The sequence below is a fragment of the Mobula birostris genome, chromosome 2, assembly GCF_030028105.1.
Source record: "Mobula birostris isolate sMobBir1 chromosome 2, sMobBir1.hap1, whole genome shotgun sequence".
In the NCBI taxonomy this organism is placed as follows: domain Eukaryota; kingdom Metazoa; phylum Chordata; class Chondrichthyes; order Myliobatiformes; family Myliobatidae; genus Mobula; species Mobula birostris.
The window spans coordinates 2,795,497-2,821,661 of record NC_092371.1 but is presented as its reverse complement, the minus strand read 5'-3'; the positions used below and the strand labels follow the sequence as shown (position 1 = coordinate 2,821,661).

General features: G+C 45.6%; 2 non-coding genes across 2 annotated transcripts; one reads left to right on the top strand and one right to left on the bottom strand.

Moving 5' to 3' along the window:
• The first annotated feature begins 15,349 nt into the window (after positions 1-15,349).
• trnav-cac (transfer RNA valine (anticodon CAC)) lies at positions 15,350-15,422 on the top strand. The gene has a single exon. It is a non-coding gene; the product is annotated as a tRNA-Val (tRNA).
• Positions 15,423-23,683: 8,261 nt separating this feature from the next.
• Positions 23,684-23,755, bottom strand: trnah-gug (transfer RNA histidin (anticodon GUG)). The gene has a single exon. It is a non-coding gene; the product is annotated as a tRNA-His (tRNA).
• Between the last annotated feature and the right edge of the window lie 2,410 nt (positions 23,756-26,165).

The following is a 26,165-nucleotide window of genomic DNA, read 5'->3' as shown; positions in this document are numbered from 1 at the left end:
TACCGCAAGGCTCAGTGCTGGGACCCCAGTTGTTTACAATATATATTAATGACTTGGATGAGGGAATTAAATGCAGCATCTCCAAGTTTGCGGATGACACGAAGCTGGGTAGCAGTGTTAGCTGTGAGGAGGATGCTAAGAGGATGCAGGGTGACTTGGATAGGTTGGGTGAGTGGGCAAATTCATGGCAGATGCAATTTAATGTGGATAAATGTGAAGTTATCCACTTTGGTGGCAAAAATAGGAAAACAGATTATTATCTGAATGGTGGCCAATTAGGAAAAGGGGAGGTGCAATGAGACCTGGGTGTCATTATACACCAGTCATTGAAAGTGGGCATGCAGGTACAGCAGGCGGTGAAAAAGGCGAATGGTGTGCTGGCATTTATAGCGAGAGGATTTGAGTACAGGAGCAGGGAGGTACTACTGCAGTTGTACAAAGCCTTGGTGAGACCACACCTGGAGTATTGTGTGCAGTTATGGTCCCCTAATCTGAGGAAAGACATCCTTGCCATAGAGGGAGTACAGAGAAGGTTCACCAGATTGATTCCTGGGATGGCAGGACTTTCATATGAAGAAAGACTGGATGAACTGGGCTTGTACTCGTTGGAATTTAGAAGATTGAGGGGGGATCTGATTGAAACATATAAGATCCTAAAGGGATTGGACAGGCTAGATGCAGGAAGATTGTTCCCGATGTTGGGGAAGTCCAGAACGAGGGGTCACAGTTTGAGGATAGAGGGGAAGCCTTTTAGGACCGAGATTAGGAAAAACTTCTTCACACAGAGAGTGGTGAATCTGTGGAATTCTCTGCCACAGGAAACAGTTGAGGCCAGTTCATTGGCTATATTTAAGAGGGAGTTAGATATGGCCCTTGTGGCTATGGGGGTCAGGGGGTATGGAGGGAAGGCTGGGGCGGTGTTCTGAGTTGGATGATCAGCCATGATCATAATAAATGGCGGTGCAGGCTCGAAGGGCCGAATGGCCTACTCCTGCACCTATTTTCTATGTTTCTATGTTTCTATGAATCTGAATCCCTGCCTCCTGCTCCAATCCCTCAGCCATGCATGTATTCTCCACCTCACTCTATTCCTATACTCACTGTCACTTGGCACAGGCAGTAATCCCAATATGACTACCTTTGTGGCCCTGCTTCTGAACTTCCTACCTAACTCCCTGTAGTCTGCTTTCAGGACCTCCTCCCTTTTCCTACCTATGTCATTGGTACCAATATGTACCACAACCTCTGGCTGTTCTTCTTCCCACTTCAGGATATCTTGGACACGATCAGAAACATCCCAGACCCTGGCACCTGGGAAGCAAACTACCATCCGTGCTTCTTTCCTGTGTCCACAGAATTGCTTGTCTGACCCCCTAACTATAGAGTCCCCTATCACTGCTGCCATCTTCTTCCTTTCCCTACCCTTCTGAGCCACAGGGCCAGATTCTGTGCCAGAGGCGTGGCCACTGTTGCTCCCCCAGGTAGGCTGTTCCCCCAACAGTACTCAAGCATGAATACTTATTGTCAAGGGGTACAGTCACAGGGGTACTCTCTAGTATCTGACTCCTGCCCTTCCCTCTCCTGTTACCCATTTATCTGCCTCCCCAGGCCCTGGTGTGACTACCTGCCTGTAGCTCCTCTCTATCACCTCCTCACTCTCCCTGACCAGACGAAGGTTATTGAACTGCATTTCCAGTTCCCTAACAAGGTCCCTAAGAAGCTGCAGCTCGACGCACTTGGCACAGATGTGGCCGTCCGGGAGGCTGGGAGTCTCCCAGACTTCCCACATCTGACACTGAGCACAGAAAACTGGCCTCACGTGCATACTTCCTGTCTGTAATCTATACAGATAACCGGCCTGGCCTTTACCTGTTATCGCCGAAGCCCTGTTGAGCCAAATCCTTCCTACTCTATCTCCCTCTACTCTGAGCCTGCTCTATAAGGTGTCTCCTTCTAAACTCTTCTCGCTGTTCTCCCTGGCTGACATCCATGTGTTTACGCAGTCGTTCCCCGATCAAACTGCTGAAGAAGGTCACTCCCAGTCATCAGTGAGTGTCCTTATTCCTGAACCTGTTTTTCAAATGTGCCACAAGAAGGGGATTCAATGCAGAGGGAAGGCCAGTTCCGTTCAGCCTGAATCAAACGCTTACCCGGTAGCAGCTGCACCCAAGAGAGGATTGTTTCCACAATTCCTCAAGAATTCCATTGCAAAGGACTGATATTCCAGAAACCAGGCTGCAATCCTCTTCATGTGTCAACTGTAAGTTCATTTGCTTTGACCCAATGACTAATTTCCTATCAGAATCAGATTTAATATGACTGACATACAGTATTTCATGAAATTTGTTTTGCGGCAGTAGTACAGTGCAATATATAATAAAAAGAAAACATAAATTTATAAATTACCAGAAGAATTATATATATATTTCCAATATTGGAAAAAAATAAGAAGTTGGGAGAAGAGGTGGAGGACCTCCTGGTGGTTAATGGATGGATCTATACTAGGAGGTGATTGGCAGATAAGGGAAGATGATTGCTGACGCAAGGTAGTGAAAGATGAAAGTGACAAAGGACAGATGGAATCTGATGGGGAGGATGGTAGGGCATGGGAGAGAGATACAGAAGTTGGAAATTGAACTGATGGGAGTGTATGGGAAATGGACAATGAAGATAGAGGGTGTGGAGGGTAAAAGGCATGGGTTGTCAGTGGCCAGTTGGTTAAAGATGAAAGAGAAAATGTAGTAGTAATGGGACATTGGTGGATTGTGAGTGCAGCACATACCAGAGGAGGGAGGACAATCTGGAATATATTTTTGCATTTTACCCCAAACAGTGGCTGAATGTACAGGGAGCCATAGGGTGGGAAGAGAGTTTAAACATCGGATGTGTGGGGTGTGGGCTGCAGTAATAGCTGGTTAGTGCACGGGTCACCTGACCCAGAACAGGACCTTAGTCATTGGAGTGTTTATTCACCAATATCTTCCAATAGATAGAAAAATATCCTGTGTTCATTCACAGTAGGAGGATGTTGCTTGATATTTTGTACAAGAAGAAGCAGTAAACCCAAGACCAGCTGTCCTCAAGACCAAGGCAGGACAGAAACCAGGCCTCCACCTGTGCTGGGAAAACGCTTTGCACAGTGAGCATCATTGGTGGCTGTCCCTGTTCATCCCCAACATCTCAGTGTCCAAAGGCAGCAGTAAACAACTATTCCCAGGCAGCCCTTCCTGTTGCAGTCATCCCAACTTCTGTTGCTCCAGGAGATGAGGCTCCAGCAAACTAACTCACTGTCCCTGGTGGCCACATCAACATGAATCTCCTCCACTAGCTCATGCCTTCCAACAGAGCAAAGTTGTATGGTGCACAGCAGGCTCAGATAATGCAAGCTACCTTCGTGGGTGAGTAATGTAGGGTGCCTTCAGATCTGTCCAGGCACTAGCAAATGGTTGTAGCTGGCTTAAAGTAGGGGCTCATCTGCCAGTATGTCAGAGTCTATCTGCAACTCCATAAATGCAACCAGTTCCCGGTAGGCAGGTCAGAATGCCACAGGACAAGAGTGTCAGATGTGCTTTCCAGATGGTCAACAGTCACACACAGGATCCATAGCTGAATGTCACGGAGGCTTATCACATTCAGTGAGAGGAAGCCCTTCGCATTCTGATATGAATGAGATTCATTGTCCAAGGTCTTCAGTGCAAAGCGGGCCTTGCTAATGGCACCCAGCACAGGAGGATAGGCAATGATTCAGTGGGAAGTGGTGGTCCTCCCTTCCTGCTGAACTGTTGTCACCCATCAGAGGATGGCTTCCATTGCCTGGAGAATGTGGTTCCTCTCCACGCTCCAGACAAAATTGCAGAAATCCCTGGTCCCTGCCTGAAGTGTATCAGTGGCATAAAACTGCAAGGGCTGTGTTCATCTTCGTGGTCATGGACAAGGCATTGTGACGGAGGTCTCCGCTCAAAATGGTGCAGATTCAGCCCATTACATGTTTGGTGAAGAGGAGGTTTTGAACACAAACCTCCTTTGTCAACACATATGACACTCTGTATGGAGAGGGTAGGACAGCACCCTTACAATCTGCTGGCTGTGGTTTCTTACCATTCCGCGCTGTTCCAGGCACCGGCAACTCACCAGCAGAATCCCACACAGCAGTTGAATTGTATTTGCAAGTCATCTTCCACCTCACTGGTGGAAACTTTCTTCAGTAAACTGAATGCACATGGAAAGGAGGATATATATTCAGAATGATCACCTGTATGAGATTAAAAACAGCAGTGCACACTTATTGGCAATTTGCTCATTAATACAAATCATGTGGCAGAAACTCAATACATAAAAGCATGCAGACATGGTCAAGAAGTTCATTTGCTATTTTGACCCGTCATCAGAATTGCGAAACTTCTAATCTCTTGGGATTTTCATGCACAACAGCCTCGAGAGTTTACAACGAATGGTGTAGGAAACAAAAGAGATCCAGTGGGCGGCAGTTCCGTGGATAAAAAATGCCTTGTTAATGAAAGAGATCAAAGGAGAATGCCCAGACTGGTGCAAGCTGATAAAAAGGTGACATTAACTCAGATAACCACATATTACAACAGTGGTGTGCCAAAGAGCAGCTCTGAATGCACAACACATCAAACCGTGAAGTGAATGGCCTATAGCGCAGAAGATCATGGACATACCAAATTGAGGAAGGACATTCTTGCTATTGAGGGAGTGCAGCGTAGGTTCACAAGGTTAATTCCCGGGATGGCAAGACTGTCATATGTTGAAAGATTGGAGCGACTGGGCTTGTATACTCTGGAATTTAGAAGGCTGAGAGGGGATCTTATTGAAACATATAAGATTATTAAGGGATTGGACATGCTGGAGGCAGGAAGCATGTTCCCGCTGATGGGTGAGTCCAGAACCAGAGGCCACAGTTTAAGAATAAGGGGCAGGACACTTAGAACGGAGTTGAGGAAAAACTTTTTCACCCAGAGAGTGGTGGATATATGGAATGCTCTGCCCCAGAAGTCTGTGGAGGCCAAGTCTCTGGATGCTGTCAAGAAAGAGATGGATAGAGCTCTTGAAGATAGCAGAATCAAGGGTTATGGGGATAAGGTAGGAACTGGATACTGATTGTGGATGATCAGCCATGATCACTGTGAATGGCGGTGCTGGCTTGAAGGGCCAAATGGCCTACTCCTGCACCTATTGCCTATTGAAATACACTCAGTGGCAACTTCATAAATTACCTAATAAAGTGGTCACTGGAAGTACAATATAATGTGTTGACAGGAAGGGGTGGAGAAAGGGATGGTGTGTGATAGGTGGATGCAGGTGAGTCATGATATCAGGCCGATGCAGGAGAGAAGTACAGTAATACTGCAGAGCATGGTAGGCAAGATATGGCTGCAGATGATGCATTCCAGTTGGAGAAAAAGCACAATATATACTTAAATAAGGGAAGCAGATGGGTAAATGTGAATAGTGGTGTGTGGGAACCAAGTGTGAGGCATTTGTGGGTGATGAACAGATAAGTAGAGAGGCAAAATAAATAGGTTGATAGGGGATGAGAGGTGAGATGTGTGGTGGAGTAGTAGGAGGAAGAGGAGGAGTGGATGGGGGAAACAAACAAATTGCTCTGGCTTTTGGATTCTATGGGTGTCAGAGGACTGGTAGATTAGAAGAGAGAAAATGGATAAGGGACAGATGAAAACATAGAAATCAGAGAATTCACTGGTCATATTACCAGGTTAAAGTAGACTGCCTGGGCAGAATATGAGGTGCTTTACCCCTTGTTTGCCTTGACTTTCATCTGGCAATGGAGGCAGCCAAGGACGGGTATTTAGCGTGAGAATGGGGAGGAGGCCACATCAACAGCAACACATACAATAAACAGAGTGAGAGGAGGTGCCTGGAAGGGCTGTTCAGGTCTCTGGATGATGGTGAAGGACGAGGTGTACAGACAGGTAGCTAAAGGCAATGGAGGGAAGAGTGGACCAGAAAGTTGTGGAGAGAGTGAACCTTGGGGAAAGTAGAAAGGGAAAGGAGGGGAAGATGTGACCAATAATGGCATTTCATGTTAACATTGTAAATGTTGGAACATAATGCGATAGATATGAAGACTGGTGGGTTGAAAAGTACCGGCAATGGGACACAATCCTTGTTCTGTCTGGAGAAGCTGTGGTAAGAGCAGAAATGTGGAAATCATAGGAGATACAGGTGATGGCCCCATCAATAGGGGGAGGGGAATCACCATGTTCTGGAAATAGAAGACATCTCACTGTTCCGTCTCTGTGGTTTGTACCTGCAATATAATCCAACCAAGGAAATTGGACAAAACAGAATTGTGGTGCTGCCCATGTGAACATCTGACACTTCTTGACCATCCCTGCCTCTCTGTCAGCCTTTTTTCTACCTCTGAGGCTTCCTTCTTCATTCTGTGCAATACCTTCACAAAGTGCTGAATGAACTCAGCAGGTGAGGCAACATTCATGAAAACAAATGAAGACTCAGCATTTCAGGCTGAAACCCTTCATTAGGTCCATAGGCACTGCCAGCCTGACCTGCTGAGTTCCTCCAGCATTTGTAAGGGTTGCTCCGGATTTGTAGAATCTCCTTGCTTGTCTCGGTGAAATACCTCTATTTGTTCTCCAGCCTCAATATCCAAGTGTGCTTCTGCTCCACTGTGTGTGCAACCTTCCTCTTCAACTTTTTACCTACTTCTTTTCTCTTCCTCTTTGTGTGTTTGTGTGTGAGTCTGTTTCTGTCTCCCTCTCTAATTCTGCATGACATCCATATGGTGTACTGCACTTGTCTTTCAGTCTCTCCCTCTGCCTCCATCTCTCTGTCTGTCTCTCCCTCTTTCCCTGTAATTGTTTATATTTGTACCTGCCTCCATCTCGATGGGGCCTTCCTCTGTCTGCACCAGTTTATTGAGCAATGAACGTGCATTTTCCACATCTGTTTTAACCATACACTGGAATGTACCTGCCTTGCTGGACTACAAATGCACCTTCTTATGCTTGCCATCTCTTAACTTAGTGTTCTTGAAAGGAATGTGCCTTTTTTTCTTAACGTATTTGCTTTGTCTCTCTGTGTCAGTGCATGGCCCGTGCTGTGGTCCTGTTGGCGTCTTTGTGGATGGAAGTTACTGACTCTGGCTCTGTGTGCCCCTGCCTCCGTTACTAGGTGTTCCTGAATCCTATCAGTGTTCCATGAGTACAGTAATTTGCTTCTAATTGTGTGTGTTTCTGCCTCTGCCGTGAGTGTCTGGCCCTGTTTTATGTGACTGCCTTCCTCTTCCTGAGAAATATCTGTCTCTGTGATCTAGCTGCAACATGCGAGTGTGCCTTGCTCTCCCCATGTGTGCAACTATCCCCTTCAGATTGTTTGCCTTTCTCTGCTTTTCTCTTCTTTTGGTCAGGGATTTCTGCTCTGTCTTTGATTGTGTGTGTTTCTAAGTCTCTTTGACACTACATGAGTTTCTCTCACCATCTCTATATCTGATACCTCCTTCTGATTGTCTCCTTTTCTCACTGTCAATGACATCCACGTTGGTTTGCCTGTATCTGCCTTTCAATGCTGCTTGTGAATGTACTTGCCTCTCTCTGTACCTGTCTCCATATTCCTCGGCGACTGCAACAGGAGGAGTACTTCCCTTATCCGTACATATTGATTTCTTGAGTAATGAATGTGCATGTTCTGGATTGACTGCCTCATCCTCTGGCTTTAGGTTGCTGGCCTTTGGCTGTGAAAGTGCTGCCTCTCTGTGTGTGCCTGTGCCTCTGCATGTGAGTGTTCCACTTCTCTCTGTGGCTGTTCTTGCCTCTGAAACAGTGTTTACCTGTCTTGACTGTGACGCTTTCCACACAACGAGTCCTCCTCCCCTATGTTGCATAACTGGCTGTGCATTTGTGCTTTCCTGTCTCAGTGTCAAAGTACTTGCCTCTCCTTGACACTGCACCTACCTTTTCCTGTGAATCTACCTGGCTCTGTAGCTATTTGCATGATTGTGTCTTCACAGGCTCTAGCTTATGCTTTTGAGAAACGTTGTCTCTCTGAGTACCATCCCCCCTTTTTGAATGTGCATCTATTTTTGTGTATGTGTGTGTGTGTGTGTGTGTGTGTATTTGTTGTCTGTGTCCCAAGCTTCAATCTGCTGTTTCTCAACACGCCAGTCTCTTTTTCTGTTGTCCTTGCTGTGTGTCAATACAAACCTGCTTCTGTGAGTTTTTCTGTCTCAGCCTCTCACTGTAACAATGGACAATGTCTCTCTACAGAGTATATTCTCGGCATATTCAGCCATCTCTACCTGTACTTTCGATTCCCAGAATGTGTATTTTTCTTCCTTTTTTTCCCTTACTGTTTGCTGCCCTCCCTTTCCGTTATTAGGCCTCACACCACTTTCAGGGAGCCCCTGCAGATGTGCCATAGAATGCATTCTATCTGGCTTCGTTACTGTGTGATTAGGAGGGGGCGGACACTGCACAGGATCAAAATAAACTGCAGAAAGTTGTGAACTCAGTCAGCTCCATCACGGGCACTAGTCTCTCCAGAATCCAGGCATCTTCAAAGCGTGACGGCTCTAAAAGACGACATGCATCAGTAACGACCCCCATCATACAGGACATGTCCAGGGAGGAAGTACAGGAGCCTGGAGGCACACACTCAACGGTTCAGGAATAGCTTCTTCCCTTCTGCCGTCAGATTTCTGAATGGACATTGAACCCATCAACACTACCTCACTGCTTTTAGTTTTCTCCTTTCACATTATTTATTTAATATAACTATTTACTATATAACTATTTGTTTTAATTATTATGTACTGCTAACGCGTAACAATACATTTCACGACATATGCCTGTGATATTAAACCTCATTCTGATCTCTCTCTCTGCGCGGGTGCCTGCTTCTGTCTTTAACTGCCAACTACCACGTCTCTCTTTCTCTCACCCCAACCCCATCTCCTCTGTACATCCCTACCATTGTGCGTTATTTTCCAGACTCTGTGAGTCTGACTTAGTCTCTCTGTAACTAGTTCTGAGTTTGTATCTGCCTGCACGATGAACTCACCTGGGGACGTTCCTTTGTCCATGTTAAGTTGTTTCCCTCCCGATGCCTCACTTGATGAGCTCCCTCCTACAGACAACTAGGAACACACTGAAAAAGGTGTTCCTACTCCCGGTCGGAGAACGGCACCTTGCCCGGTGACGTGCCAGGTCATTGTCAGCCCTCCTTCCGGAAATACTGCTTGATAATGGCAGGCGGGGAGAGGAAGAGGAGGCACTCCTGTCAATTCTCCAGCTCCAGGGAAAGGCAGCTACGCACGGAATTGCGCGTGCGTAGTGTCCCTTTGCTGGCGCACACAGTAATTTCCATCTGTGGTACTCTGGGTATTGTAGTCAAGATTTTGCAGCTTTGGTGGGAGGATTCAGAGACCTTGTAGAAAAGAACGTTTGGCATGGAGGCAGCAGTTTTAAGTGCTCACTTATTCAAAGCAGAAGTGGTATATACGTAGCAACACACATTAAAGTGGTATATACGTACTTTGATAATAAATTTATTTCAAATCTTTGCAACTTTGAAGTAATACACAACAGTTACCACTGACAATCTTGTGCAAATAACTCAATAATCGGGATTGTAGATTGTAGGTTTTCAGTGCACGAATGCAAAGGAGAACGAAAATGATTGTTACTTCTGATCCGATGCAACAGCAAAAAGCACAATAAAGAACACCATCAAAACAAAACAAAACAGAAGATATAAGTATCAAAACAATCCTATAACACACGATATGCAATTAAGTGTTAAATACATACAATCATTGTACGTATATAAGTGACGGTAGGTGATGTGGGTTAACCTCTGGAGATGTTGATGGCTGACGATTTGGAATTCCCACAGCGAGAGGTGCCTTAACCAATTTCCCCCGGGATCAATAAAGTATGACTTTGACTAATACAGACCCACAGGAATTCATTCCTATACCAGTCTAATAAGAATGGTGTTAATTTGAACATGCTCATATTCAGGAAAAAACAGGAAATATCCGTGTAATCCTTAACTCGAATATTTGAAAAGATTAGAATTTATATACACACACACACGTTTGTATAACCGGTTTTAAGGTCCTCCGAAAGAGATCATTTAGAAAGTTCCATCAAATCCGCTATTATGCCCACCTTACCCACTCACGTTCATACAGCATCACTCCCTTGGACTGGAAGTCTTGAACGAAGATGTCCCGTCCGGGGTCCAGAGAGAAAGAACCATTCTGCGGTGTCGCCCTCTTCTGAATAAACCTCAGCGTCAACTTCTCATCTTCCCTCCGAGGAGCTGCTGTCCTAGAGCTACTAGTTTCGACTGAACAGGGCCCGGGAGGCGCTTTCTTTTTATTGAGCCAAACCCCTTAAAACATTCGTCACACAGTTTCCTGACATATTACTCGGAGCACTGGTTTACAGGGGTGTCCTAGATCATCATCTTCGAAGACCTATCCCGTGCCCAACAGAGTGGTTCAATTACATGGAAGGGCAAGCCACCAGCAATATTTCATTCTGAGTCTGAGAAAACTTGATATGTCACCAAAGACTCCAGCAAATATTTACAGATATACCGCAGAGAGCATTTTACCTGGTTGCATCACCGTCTGGTGTGGAGCGACCATTGCACAGGGCTGGAAAAATCTGCAGAGAGTTGCATGCAAAACCAGCTCTATCGTGGACACTAGCTTCCCACCATCGAGGACTTTCTCAAAAGGCGGCATCCATCATTTTAATATCCCCATCGCCCCGTGCGTACACTCTTCTTACTAACATCAGGAAAGAGGCACAGAAGACCGAGGCACACACTCCGGAACCCCTCTGCCATCAGATTCCTGAACGGACAATGAATCCCAGCCCACGAAAACCGCCTCACAATGTTTGCTCGCTTTTTACACTACCTATTTAATTTATATTTTATATACTAATTGTTGCAATTTGTTATATATTACACTCTAATATTGCCGCAAAAGAACACATTTCACACCATATGTCAGTGATATGAAACCTGTTTCCGATTCCGGGTCTATCAGCCAGTCAATGAATGTGTGTTCTCTCCCTTCCTTGTGTTTAAGAGCTTGCCCCTCCTTCGATCAGTGTCTGTGTCTTTCTGAGACTGCCTAGTTCTGGGGCTATTTGATTAGTGTGTCATCAAGTATTCCAGTTTAAGAACGTGTCTCTGTATGAGTATCTCTGGCTCCACAATGCTAACATTTATTTTCACATGCCTGCTCCTGAGCATCTTCTCGAAACTGATTGAAAGTTCTGGAATCTGTGGCAATGTCCTGCTCTCCACAGGCAGCACATCACATTATTTCCAGCATTTTATGCTTGTGCTTTCGGATTTCCAGAACGTGGACCGTATTTTTGGCGACCTCCGTTCCTCGCAGTGTGCTGCCTGCATACTCTGTTTGCGCCTTTCACTATTCTCAGGGAGCTCCTGCCTCGTTCTGTATGTGTGCCTGCATCTGTATCTCATTATTCCTCTTTCCCGGTTTATTTTCTCTCTCTTCTCTGTCTTTGACTCTCTCACCACTCTCACGGAGTTCCTGCCTCTCCCTCTGTGAGTGTTTCTGCCTCTGGCTCTCACTGTCCTTCTCTTCTTCTCCATGTCTTTCAATTTCTCTTTATGTGTTGGCCTTCAGGGACTCGAACCGAGGTACAGCCCACAGAGCGAGAAACACTGTCAGACACAGAGGCCGGGACACCCACATGAGGCAGAGTCAGAAAAAGACACAGAAGTAGGTACTGACTTCTGTGAGGCTCAGTACGTCTCTGATTTCGTGTGCATTTGTCTCCCTATGTGTCTGGCGCTGTATTTGTATCTGCGTGCCTCATAATGCCCGGTGCCATTACCTGCTAAAAAGCTCCCTGCTCCTGTTAAGTTGTATCCTTCCTTTTGCCTAGGTGATATGGCCCTTTCCACAGACAATTTAGAGCTCAGCCACACCATTGTCCAACACACCGCCGCTCTCAGGGAACGCAGCCACGGGGCACAGTGACGAGCAGATTGGGGATTAAGAAGGAGCGTGTGAGTTCAGAGGCAAATGGGATATACTTCATCATTCTCCAGTTTCAGGAGGCGAGGTTGCGCAAGGAGCTCGGCAAGGCCCCACGCCTTTGACCACTATTTGCGCAGACGCATTATGGGAATTGTAGTCAAGTTGATGTTGGCTTGCAACAGGGAGATCCTTGGAGTTGGAGACAGGAATGTCACATACTGAGGCCGCAGTAGCTTACAGATCCCAAACCTCATCACAGTCTATGACAAATAGACGATAGCCACTATAAACAATGTGGAAGTCAAATAAAACGCAAAAGAAAAACTTGCGACAATGGCTCAGATTATTATTCTGTCGGCGCTGGCGAGGCGAACGTAGATGAGATTCCGGCTTCAACATTCCCACAGACCAGTCTCACTCTGCAGAAGGAATACTCAGTGATGTCCCAGTGCTGTCTCTCCGACGTACATTACACTCTCAGTCCCTCCCTTCTGCCAGTGCAGTATCATCCCCAACACCATCTCCCCGACAATGCAATACTCCCTTATCACAAATTTCCACACCCCACACCGGATGCTGAGACATTTCCACAGGGCTGACATTCTGACAGTAAATGCTGCCTTACTACAGAACGTCTGATATTGCCTCCTTATTGATCTCATAAAATGATGGGATTGATATAAAATTCTCATTTCAAGGTAAAAGGAAATACACTCAATGATCACTTTATTCGGTAACTCCTGTACCTAATAAAGTGGCCACTGAATGTATATTCTTAGTGTTCTGCTGCTGTAGCCCATCCATTTCAAGGCTCGAACTGTTGTGCATTCAGAGATGTTCTTCTGCACGCTACTGCTGTAACGCGTGGTTATTTAAGCTACTGTACCGAGGGTTCAGGCAAGCTACTGTCTGCAACTTATGCTCCAGAAAGGTTGATGGGCTTAACTAACGAAATGGAAAATCTCTCGAAGTTCTCTACTGGGGTTCCCTCATCCGTTGTTTGGATGCATGCAATCCTGGCCAGTCCCTTTACTCTGTTCTGCATTTTGGGAGAAGATGCAGGACGAGGAGAGGTAGGAACAACTGCTTCTACACTGTTGTCAGGCTTCTGAACTAATCACCTATTTCACACATCTTTCCCGGTGGTGCTGCCCGGCTTTTGGACTCCACCTCTCTCGATTGGTCAATTATCGGCACTTTAGCATTTGTTTTGTTTTGCACTATTTCAGAATGCACCACAATATTTGGACAATTTTGCTCTTTTGCCTTCATTACATTTGTTGTTGTATTTATTATTACAATGCACATTGTTCAATCTGTGAGTTTCATTGTACCCTAGTGCACACGACAATAAACCAATCTCATGTGAAATCTTGAATCGTTTGATTCCCTATAACCCTCTGCATCAACTTTCCGTCTCCTCTCGCTATATATTAAAAGGCGTTCACTTCCTTGAAGCCAGTGTGACCTGTTGGTTTATGAACGAAACCCATGATCTGATGGCGTGGACATCTCTTCCTGCACTGAAGAGAAATATTGTACAAACGTACATTTAGTCCAAGGAGCTGAAATGTCTCCCTTTTCATTCGCTCACAACAATCTTCTCATCTTCTCTTCCCCTAAACCCTTCGTCCTTCTGGTGAAAATGTGACCATTGGAGGGCTATATGGGAGGTACGACTTTGACTGACCTTAGCGTAGGGAAAAAGACGAACACAACTATTTAGTCTGAAGGGCCTTTACTACGCTGTTCTTTTATATAGGAAAATCTACCAATAGCCAGGCGGCGGCTTCATCCGCCTTTCGAAGGAAGATTTTAAAAACCTAGAGATGGAGGGAATGCAGAATGTGGTGGAAATGTAGTCCCTGAATTCATTCAAGTGCTGAATGAGCCTCTGAATTTTATTTTTTTTATTTCAAATTTCCAGCATTGGCGGGCTTTTCACTAAACGAAAGATGACTTTGTTTTCGACACAGCACTAGATATCCACATTTAATTGCTGACCTTGGCCAAAGAAGAAAGAGCTGCATATCTGCCGAAGGGGAAAGTGCGCTGAATTGAGAAAGGAATCACTGAGCCGACACGCCGCAAGGACGACGATAAGAAAATCCGATACGGTGTTTGCGAGCACAACATGATTCAACACGCAGATGGCGCTACGATTGCGCCACGAAGTCAGGCTGCAGGCTTTACATCGTACAACGAACTTTGAAGTTCCTCCGGATCGGGTGAAATAGGAGGAGGCTGTTTATATTTCTCCGACTCGGCTTGCAAAATTCGGTTGCCGATCTACTGTGTTTAAAACGACTCACAGTCTGCACTGAGAATTGCGCCTTGAGTGTATTATTTCTCAAACCGTTGGTGTCGTCAGCACCACGTGGTGCAGAGATGTGGACACGTCAGACAGAAATCACTGAAATCGTGAGAAACGCGTTGAAACCTTTCAACAGCTTCCGCTTCCTCCATCTAACTGAAATGACGTCTTTCCATTCGCTCTTCAACATGTTCCACATAGACCGGTCTGTATTTTTCTCCTATCCTGTTTTGTAGAGTTGTCTTTGTAGCATTCCCAACACACCCGTAAGGACCCTAATTCGATTCTGGCCAAGAATAATATTGGACTGGCTCTCCAAATTTCCATGGAAGTGCCTGTACTGGCTGTTCCCATTCACCTTGACAACAACTCCCCGAAGATCTTGCTGCAGAAACATAGGAGTATGCCAGATTAATCTTCTATACCCACCTCAAAATGGACGAAGGACAGGACCAGTTCATTGCCGCTCATCTGGCATGAAGACAATTACCCCAAGCGTGTTCTCGCAGTGGCTGATCTCTAGTCCCACCTACTTTGAACAAGCCGCCTTCTTCCCCCCCACCAACTCTCTCTCCCTCTTTCTCTCTCTCCTCCCCCCAGACACTTCTTTCTCCCCGTTTACTAAGTACAAGCCTTTACTGTTGATTTCTGTTTTTGTTCTTTTTTTATTATTTGAGGCGGATTGAAAACTCCGTCTCGAACACACAGAAACGAAGTACCAGGACCGCACGCGGATTGTAAAACGTGGGGTGCAGTTCAAACGCCCGACCTTGATTCAGCAGAAGCCACTTTGAATTGCGGCGAGTTTGCCGTTAAAGTTGTTGTCAGCGGTAATAGCCAGCTGGATAGATTTTTTTTATTGATACTGTACCGAGAATGATTTTTAGAGATATTTGAACCATCAGTCTCGTGTGGAACAGCTGAATAATAATCCAACAATGTGCATTGTACATAGAACTATTCTGTTCTATCCCTGTGGTATATTCCATCTACTATGTGATGTTTCTGTAGTGTAGTGGTTATCACGTTCGCCTCACACGCGAAAGGTCCCTGGTTCGAAACCAGGCAGAAACAAATTTGTTTTTTTTTAAATCAGTTAACGGCAAAGAGGCACATCGAGATGTTTGTTCAATTTAATGCATCTGCTGATCCTTCCATAACGGATTGCATTTCCTTATCTCCCTCCCATCGTTTCATTAAACACTCTTTAAACATTACCGAATCTCATATTCTTGTGAATATGATAATACCCTTGCATAAACACGAGAGATTCCGCTAATGCTAGAAATTTTGAACAACACATAATAAAAATGCCGGAGGAACTATGGAAGTGAAGCAGTATCTATGGTAGGGAGCAAACAGTTTACGTTTCGGGTTGAGACTCTTAATCTACCACCCGAAATGCCAATAGTTTATAGATGCTGTCTGACTCGCCGAGCTCTTCAGCTTCTGAGTGGGACGCCTTTGCGTTCGTTCTGCTGCCCTTATTAATCCCGGTGAACGCAAATGATCCGCGATCATTCAGAATGGTTTGGACCCGTGTTAGAAACTACTCCAGTTCCGATCTCAGTGTCGGAGTGAGTAGCTTTCACGTGTTCGCCGTCCTTCGCCTGTCTGCCTTGCTTTTCGTAGGTCTTTATCGAAGAAAGGATCTCTGCAGAGATGCTGCTGTCGCTCTGAGACTGCAACAAGTTGCCGATCGGGACGTCCTCCTTTCGCCGTAGCGTCTTTTTTCATGTAACGGCCTCGGGGCCGTCTCTACAGAGCAGGGTTCTGTCCCCACTCACTTTCTGATTGCCCTCTGCGGACGTTTCTAAACTTCTGTATATCACGTAGTCAACATCTCTATATTCATTGTTCATTGTTCCTGACTGCTCTCCCACTGTTGTCATTACCGGAAGGAACAGAAAATAGGAGAATGTTGGAAACAGTCGACACGGTGATCTGTGGAAGTTGATCTCTGCATGAGCAGGGAGCTGTGGGGGGACATCCTCAAGAAACTCACACAATGGCGGAGGAAGCCAGGCGGCATCAATGGAAAAGAGTACAGTCGACGTTTCAAGACTGATGGAGGGTCTCAGCCTTGGATTTCCAGCATCTACAGTTTTTCGCTTGCTCGTCCGTAAGAAATTGAGGGGATCAAATGTGGCGGAGATATTTGTATTTTCCCGTTTTACTTCCATATCACTGTACGTTCCCTTGCTGACAGAGCATCGGATGATCGACCGCGTGTTTGGTTGTTGGACGTTCAATTTCGTGGTTACAGCATAAGAGTGGGTGTTGGGGGGTGCGGGGTGCGGTAGGTGGACGATACGCTTCAGCGATATACTCCTGATGAAATGTGAAGTTGATTACAAAAATGAAAGGGAATGCGATCAGCAGAGGGGCTGCCCCTGTGGAGGGGTAGATAATTAGCGTTACAGTATTACCAGAGGTCATGGTCATGTGAGAAATCTCTTTCTTTGACATCGTGGCATTCATTGATTTATCTCGTGTAAAGATACAGCAGCTTGTTACCCGATTTCCTTTCATTCTTTGGATTATGTAAAACCATCGAAATTGAACTTTAAAAAATTATGCAACATTTGTGTAGTTGACAAAGTCTGTACCTCGAAGGAAATAGTGATTTTCAATGTTTTTTAACGATCCGCAGATGTGGAAAATCGAATAGAAAACCTTAACTCGTGGCTCAGGTTGGGTTCGAACCTCCGATCTTTCGGTAAACAGACGAAAGCATTGGCTGACTTGCGGCAGAGATATAGATGATGCCGATGCTCGTCCACCTCCAAAGTTAAATTGCAGCAGCATAAATAACGTAACGATGCAGAGACACAAATTAATAAACTTATCACTGTTTTCAATTTTGCGCTTTTTCAGTTATTGGACGGCACCAGGTGTTGATGCCTTTACATCGATTTCTAATTTATAGAGAAGGGTGGGATCTTCCCAAGGAGTAACATCTGTGTGAACAAAGGCTCAGAATCAGAATCAGGTTTAATATCAGCGGCTTATGTCGCGAAAGTTGCTAACTTTACGGCAGCAGTGCAATGAAATTCATGATAAATTAAAGAGAAATGTACCTCTGTGCATGTCTATTCAATAGTTAAGTTAAAATAAATATTGAAAAGTAACAGACATTTTAAGAAAAGTAGTGAGGTAACGTTCATGGGTTCAATGGCTATTTAGGAATCGAATGTCAGAGGGGAAGAAGCTGTTTCTGAATCGCTGAGTGTGTGCCTTCAGGCTTCTGGACCTCCTCCCAGCGGTAACAGTGTGAAGAGGACGTGTTCTGGGTTGTGGCATCCTTAATGACGGATGCCGCCTTCCTGAGAGCAGGATTCTACACTCTTGCTGGCCGGTTCTGCCTCTTGTACTCTGCGGGACCGGGTAGCGATCCGTGTTATATTGCTGATGATAAATTCCCAGGGATCCCTTTACATTCTCGAGTTTTCTGATCTGTCGATAACTTTCAGCTGGAAATGCACCGCTCCCCACGGCGCTTCCATCAGTGAGATGGTCGTGCTTCCAGGGGAAAGCTATTGGTGACTGTGGAATCTCACCCTTCCGGGAGAAGCGGGAAATTCAGCAAAAAGTGAATTTCGTATTACAGAACCTGTTTAAGTTCAAATATATAAAAGTCTCCTGCCGTGACTCGGATTCAACCGAAGTTGCTGTCCCCACCAACGCAAGGTACTAACCACGATATTAGGAGTTCCCAACCTTGGGTCCACGGAGACCTTGGATGATGGTAGGGGTGAGATAGGAAAGCATAAAAAGGTTAGGAACCCCGGCACGATGTCATCACAGCCACACACTTCTGCACTGCGCTTCCTGCCTGTCAAAGCCTCTGATTGCACTGTGACTCACCCGCTGACTCTCCAGTGACATCAGCGTCGCCGCCCTGTCTGTTAGCACTTCTATACTGCTCCTGTTCCCTTTTATTACTCTTCATTGCTGCTTTCCACCGTATGTTCCCTAGGTCTTTTCTCCCAAATCCGCCCATCACCCTTCCTCTTCTGCTTCCTTCTACCCATCCCTGAATCCGTCTTGGTTCGCAATCACCTCTACGTCAGCACTTGCCTCTCCCCTGTCTAACAGCATCCATGTGTCTGCGTTCTCAACGCTCATGCAGGGTCTGGATCCGAAACTTCAGGTTCATTGCCATCCACAAATTCTGTCTGATCCACTGAGGGCTTTTGCTCCAGATTCCACAATCTCTAGTATCTTGTTACGTATATGTTTATCGAGCAAAAACTCAACGAACAAGAATTAAACTTTTTGTTTTACTGAGCCATGATAGTCACAGTACACGCTCGGCAAACAGACCCTGCTAAGACGAAAAAGCACATGCGCAGTCCAAGGCCCGCGCCCAGAAGAGAGTGCTCCAACGTGTGGGAATCACTATTGATTTACTGCGCGGTCGATCGGCCTCATGCACTTTTGCTATGTCCTCGCAATGGACCGGATTCAGTTCACATTGTGTGTCTTGCATCTAACTGGTTGCATTACCGTCGGGTATAGAGAGGTCTCTCCAAGGAATCGGGAAAGGCTGAAGAAAGTTGTAAAATTGGTATTAGGGGTAGGGTACTAACATGGATCGAAAATTGGTTGGCAGACAGGAAACAAAGAGTAGGGATTAACGGGTCCCTTTCAGAATGGCAGGCGGTGACTAGTGAGGGTGCCGCAAGGCTTGGCTCTGGGACCGCAGCTATTTACAATAAACTTTAATGATTTAGATGAAGGGATTAAAAGTAACAGTAGCAAATGTGCAGATGACACAAAGCTGGGTGGCAATGTGAAATGTGCGGAGGATGTTGAGATAATGCAGGATGACTTGGACAGGTTGGGTGAGTGGGCAGATGCATGGCAGATGCAGTTTATTGTGGATAAATGTGAGGTTATCCACTTTGGTGGCAAGAACAGGAAGGCAGATTACTATTTGAATGGTGTCAAGTTAGGAAAAGGGGAAGTACGACGAGATCTTGGTGTCTTTGTTCATCAGTCACTGAAAGTAAGCATGCAGGTACAGCAGGCAGTGAAGAAAGCTAATGGAAGCTTGGCCTTCATAACAAGGCGAGTTGAGTATAGGAGCAAAGAGGTCATTCTGCAGTTGTACAAGGCCCTGGTGAGACCACACCTGGAGTATTGTGTACAGTTTTGGTCTCCAAATTTGAGGAAGGACGTTCTTGCTATTGAGGGAGTGCAGCGTAGGTTCACGAGGTTAATTCCCGGGATGGCGGGACTGTCATATGTTGAAAGATTGGAGCGACTGGGCTTGTATACACTGGAATTTAGAAGGATGAGAGGGGATCTGATTGAAAAATATAAGATTATTAAAGGATTGGACACGCTAGAGGCAGGAAACATGTTCCAGTTTTTGGGGGAGTCCAGAACCAGAGGCCACAATTTGAGAATAAGGGGTAGGCCATTTAGAACGGAGTTGAGGAAAAACTTTTTCACACAGAGGGTTGTGGATCTGTGGAATGCTCTGCCTCAGAAGGCAGTGGAGGCAAACTCTCTGGATGCTTTCAAGAAAGAGTTAGATAGAGCTCTTAATGATAGCGGAGTCAAGGGATATGGGGAGAAGGCAGGAACGGGGTACTGATTGTGGATAAACAACAGGAATTCTGCAGATGCTGGAAATTCAAGCAACACATATAAAAGTTGCTGGTGAACGCAGCAGACCAGACAGCATCTCTAGGAAGAGGTGCTGACTGATTGTGGTTGATCAGCCATGATCACAGTGAATGGCGGTGCTGGCTCGAGGGGCCGAATGGCCTACTCCTGCACCTATTGTCTATTGTCTAAAGCTCTATTTTGGGCACTAGCCTTCACATTTTCGAAAAGTGATGCCTTAAAAAGGAGGCGGACATTATTAATGACCCCATCACCCAGGATTGCTACCATCAAGGAGGATGTACAAGACCTTGATAATACACGCCCGATGATACACACCCAAAGTATTGGGAACGGCGACTTCTTCTTTTCCGCCATAGATTTCTGATGGGCAATGAACCCATGAACAATACGTCATTATTGTTTAGCTTTTGCTTTCTTTTTGCACAACTTAATAAATTTATTTTTCATGCATATTTCTTACTGTAATCTATAGGTAGTTTATCATTATGTTTTGCGATGTACTCCAGCCCCAAATTTAATGCGGTTTTTGTGGTTCAATTCAGCTGATTGACTCCCGTTTAATGATTAAGAGAGACGAGCTTGCAATGACTCAATTAGCTGCGGATACTTGCGAGCGGAGCCCCATTCATTTTGCTTGTTCAAACCCCATTCCTTATTTAGATGTTGACCCTGCAAACACGGATATACGACAGTACAATGATGTGGGCGGAATTTCCTTGTCGTTGAAGTCTCATATGTTTGCACATATTTTGCTGCAATGTGCTCGTGCAATAAGTCTTTCGAAGAGCGCAGTTGCGCGCGAACTGCTCACGCTGTATTACATGTTTGACAAACGGTGCTTGTGAGAAGTTCGTGTTGATTCACCTGTGTAATGTAGAAAACAGTATCTAATCACGCAGGGATTCATGTGTCGACATTGAAGCGTGGAGGGGCATAGTGAGATTTTATGCGCTCCAGGCTTCAACGCGTGTCGGAGACGAGGGACAGAAAAGGTACTACATTCCCCCCCCCCACCCTACGCTCCCCCTGATCCTGCAGGTAATATCACCTCTCAGCAGTCTCAACATTCTGTTCAGGTTCACAAGATGGTACTGAAAGTATTGAATGTTCATTTATTCAACAGCATGAAGAAGCAACCATATAAGGATATTGTATGTTTACTGTGTGTATATTTATAAGGATATTTGTGGCTAAGGGAACAAATTTAGTTGAATTTGTTCAAATTTTAAAGTATTTCTTGTTGTATTTATAGCTATTATGTCGCAAAACAACAAATTTCACATTATTCAGAGATCATTAACCCGATCCTGAAGATTCTTCCGTCTGGAAGGATTGCGTTTCCAACGATTCTGTTTTGTCATCACAGATTGTGAGAATAAAGAGAGAGAGAAGGGGAAGAAGGGCAGTAATAGTGGGTATCGGAGAAATGTGTGAATTTGAAGTGAAGAGATGGAGAGAGAATGTCTTTGTTGGATAGAAACATTGAGGTTGAGAAACTGAGACAGTTAACTTGGAAGAAGGCCGTTCAGCCTTTTCGATCAGGATGCTGTTCTTCATCTTGATTTACCTGTCATTCGAATCCATTGCATTTGCCCAGTCTCTGCAGTGGCTTCAAATATACGACAACAATGTTTGCATTTCAGGAGTACAGCGGGTCGTGGGGGCGTAGCTCTTTGTTCTGTCTCCTTATCGGCCTGTAACCGTCATCACAACACTGCAAATGGCACCAGGATTGTTACAGCACAACTTGCAGCAGCTGTGGTAAAGTGAACTACAGTGCCACCACTCGGTGAGAATAAATTCGCCGATAGGGAGAAAAACCTCGATCCGCCCAGCGTGCACCTAGAGGGTATAAGATTGCGGATTTCGGTGTTTTATAATAGAAACGCCAGTTCAAGGGTGTTCCGGTATCATGTGATTCACTGAGACACCTCATAGTCACCGACAGAGATCTCCCCTCCCTCAAGCCGCATTAACAAGACGGCAAACTGCCGCGCCATTGTCTTCCTCATCCGTGATTGTTAACTAAATGTTCGAATCACTTGGAAAGCAGTGCAGAGGAGGAGCCGCTGAATATGCAGGCTTTGGCGGAAAAGGAATTAGAAATACCTCCATTTATCTGTTAGTGAACAACATAGAGATTCCGAGAATGCACTGACCAGCACTGCGTCCAAAAGATGGAGATTGGTGATGTGCACATAGCCCGAGGCATAGTGACGGCCCAGTACAGAGTATCATGGCGGTAACCCAGGAACTCGGAACGTCTGGTCCGTACTTAGACTTTATGAATAGATGATAGTCCGTCCAATCATGTGTCGTTATTGTGAACCAAACACGGAGTGTAGTTCGGACCATCGGGAGGCATTGATATATATCGCGAATCTTGTTGTATCATTAATCAAATGAGGTCTGTTTTCCTTTAATATTGACCGACTACTCACATCGAAATCAACTTCTGAGTCTTCCACGTGCTTTGATTGAGCACACCGTCAATGAAATCAAGCTGGGACATATTATTGTCAGGCCATTTAGAATTGGTTTATAGTTCCCAGGATTGTTTCATAGTTCATAGTTTCATAGTCATACTTTATTGATCCCGGGGGAAATTGGTTTTCGTTACAGTTGCACCATAAATAATAAATAGTAATAGAACCATAAACAGTTAAATAGTAATATGTAAATTATGAAATAAGTCCAGGACCAGCCTATTGGCTCAGGGTGTCTCACCCTCCAAGGGAGGAGTTGTAAAGTTTGATGGCCACAGGCAGGAATGATTTCCTATGACGCTCTGTGCTGCATCTTGGAGGAATGAGTCTCTGGCTGAATGTACTCCTGTGCCCAACCAGTACATTATGTAGTGGATGGGAGACATTGACCAAGATGGCATGCAACTTGGACAGCATCCTCTTTTCAGACACCACCGTCAGAGAGTCCAGTTCCATCCCCACAACATCACTGGCCTTACGAATGAGTTTGTTGATTCTGTTGGTGTCTGCTACGCTCAGCCTGCTGCCCCAGCACACAACAGCAAACATGATAGCACTGGTGACCACAGACTCGTATAACATCCTCAGCATCGTCCGGCAGATGTTAAAGGACGATTGAGCGTTTAATTTCAAAGTGACAACGGAACAAGAAAGAGGTATAATGGGAAGATAATCAGAGATAATTTGTCACCAGCCATTAACACAGCTAAGCAAAGTTTAACTGAAAAAAAAATGTAAGAGCCGCATCGGCACTGACCCACGGCAGAAGCTGCATCGGGGAGCAGGATTTTGCACTTCTTTTGTATAGAAGCCCGGCAACGCTTCTATACAACTCACGCCATCTCTGGTCTCTGCTGCGGTTCCCCTTTAAGACAGCAGAATGGAGAACACCGCACTAGTTTAAAAGGGCCACCGGGATAGCTCTGCCGTGGGACAGGTTGACGATGCGTGTTCTTTTATTGATGGTATTTATCCAGAGAGCCGCTTACCATGCTGGTATTTTCTGATCTGTCCATAACGATCAGCTGGAAATTACCCTTCCGGTTCCATGTACAGTAGTGCCTGTGGGACTCCAAGATAACACTGGCGGTGGTAGAGGAATCTCGCCCATACCACCCCACTCCCGGGAGAAGCGGAAAGTTCAGCAAAAGGAGAGCGTTGTATCCACAGCAGCTGCTGAAAGTCAAATACTGAATATAAAAATTCTCCTGCCGTGACTCGGATTCGAACCAAGGTTGCTGCGGCCACAACGCAGTGTACTAACCACTGTACGATCACGGCCAAACACTTCAGCTATGCGGGGCCCGCGTTGTATATGTGCCTTGTCCTCTGACTCTCAGGTAACCAATAGCACATCAGTGGTCTGCGTTGCCCAGCGACGCTTCTATACAACTCGCGCGGTCTCTGGTGCGGTTCCCCTTTAAGACAGAGGGTCCAGTGAGATGGAGGAACTGAGCGAAATACATGTTAGTAGGGAAGTAGTGTTAGGTAAATTGAAGGGATTGAAGGCAGATAAATCCCCAGGGCCAGATGGTCTGCATCCCAGGGTGCTTAAGGAAGTAGCCCAAGAAATAGTGGATGCATTAGTGATAATTTTTCAAAACTCGTTAGATTCTGGACTAGTTCCTGAGGATTGGAGGGTGGCTAATGTAACTCCACTTTTTAAAAAAGGAGAGAGAGAGAAACCGGGGAATTATAGACCGGTTAGCCTAACGTCGGTGGTGGAGAAACTGCTGGAGTCAGTTATCAAGGATGTGATAACAGCACATTTGGAAAGCGGTGAAATGATCGGACAAAGTCAGCATGGATTTGTGAAAGGAAAATCATGTCTGACGAATCTCATAGAATTTTTTGAGGATGTAACTAGTAGTGTGGATAGGGGAGAACCAGTGGATGTGGTATATTTGGATTTTCAGAAGGCTTTTGACAAGGTCCCACACGGGAGATTAGTGCGCAAACTTAAAGCGCACGGTATTGCGGGTAAGGTATTGGTGTGGGTGGAGAGTTGGTTAGCAGACAGGAAGCAAAGAGTGGGAATAAACGGGACCTTTTCAGAATGGCAGGCGGTGACTAGTGGGGTACCGCAAGGTTCAGTGCTGGGACCTCAGTTGTTTACAATATATATTAATGACTTGGATGAGGGAATTAAAAGCAGCATCTCCAAGTTTGCGGATGATACGAAGCTGGGTGGCAGTGTTAGCTGTGAGGAGGATGCTAAGAGGATGCAGGGTGACTTGGATAGGTTGGGTGAGTGGGCAAATTCATGGCAGATGCAATTTAATGTGGATAAATGTGAAGTTATCCACTTTGGTGGCAAAAATAGGAAAACAGATTATTATCTGAATGGTGGCCGATTAGGAAAAGGGTAGGTGCAACGAGACCTGGGTGTCATTATACACCAGTAATTGAAAGTGGGCATGCAGGTACAGCAGGCGGTGAAAAAGGCGAATGGCATGCTGGCATTTATAGCGAGAGGATTCGAGTACAGGAGCAGGGAGGTACTACTAGAGGGAGTACAGAGAAGGTTCACCAGATTGATTCCTGGGATGGCAGGACTTTCATATGAAGAAAGACTGGATGAACTGGGCTTGTACTCGTTGGAATTTAGAAGATTGAGGGGGGATCTGATTGAAACGTATAAGATCCTAAAGGGATTGGACAGGCTAGATGCAGGAAGATTGTTCCCGATGTTGGGGAAGTCCAGAACGAGGGGCCACAGTTTGAGGATAGAGGGGAAGCCTTTTAGGACCGAGATTAGGAAAAACTTCTTCACACAGAGAGTGGTGAATCTGTGGAATTCCCTGCCACAGGAAACAGTTGAGGCCAGTTCATTGGCTATATTTAAGAGGGAGTTAGATATGACCCTTGTGGCTACGGGGGTCAGGGGGTATGGAGGGAAGGCTGGGGCGGGGTTCCGAGTTGGATGATCAGCCATGATCATAATAAATGGCGGTACAGGCTCGAAGGGCCGAATGGCCTACTCCTGCACCTATTTTCTATGTATGTTTCTATGTATGTTTCTAATGGATACCGCACTGGTTTATAAAAGTTCGCTTAAAGAGACGGCGGACTCCGGTAGCACTACCGACTCTCTAGCTGGCAAATGTGCAGCCTCTGGTAAATGAAGTCAATGAACTAAGAGCAAGATTCCTGCATCAGATGAACATTACTGCCTGTTGTGTTTTTTTTTTTGTTTTACGGAGTCTTTGTTCTCCTACGACATTGCCGACGCAGCGGTACAGCTCCGTGGCTTCACAATTCACCGCCAAGATAGGGCTGCTAGGATTTTCAAGGCGGGTAGAATATGCTTTGGGATCAACTCTTTGTGGTGTACAAACATGCGGTGCTGTCCCATTTCTGCTCACCCGACCTGGAACATTTCACGATCAAGTGTCATCCATTTTATATGCCGCGGAACTTTTTCCGCCAACTTCTTTTTAGCGGTGTACTGTACATCGCACCTCAGGTCCGTGTCAAGCAGGCTCTAGACAAACTGGGCGACGTAATCAACATGCACTAAGCAGCCTTCCAAATCATTCTGGGGGGCTTTAGCAAGGCCATCTTGAAAAATATCTCTAAATGATTATTACGAGCACATTACTAGCAGAACCAACACATTGGACCACTGTTAGACTACCATCAGGAGAGCTTACCGTGCCTTCCCGTGACCACACTTTGGAAAGTCTGAGCA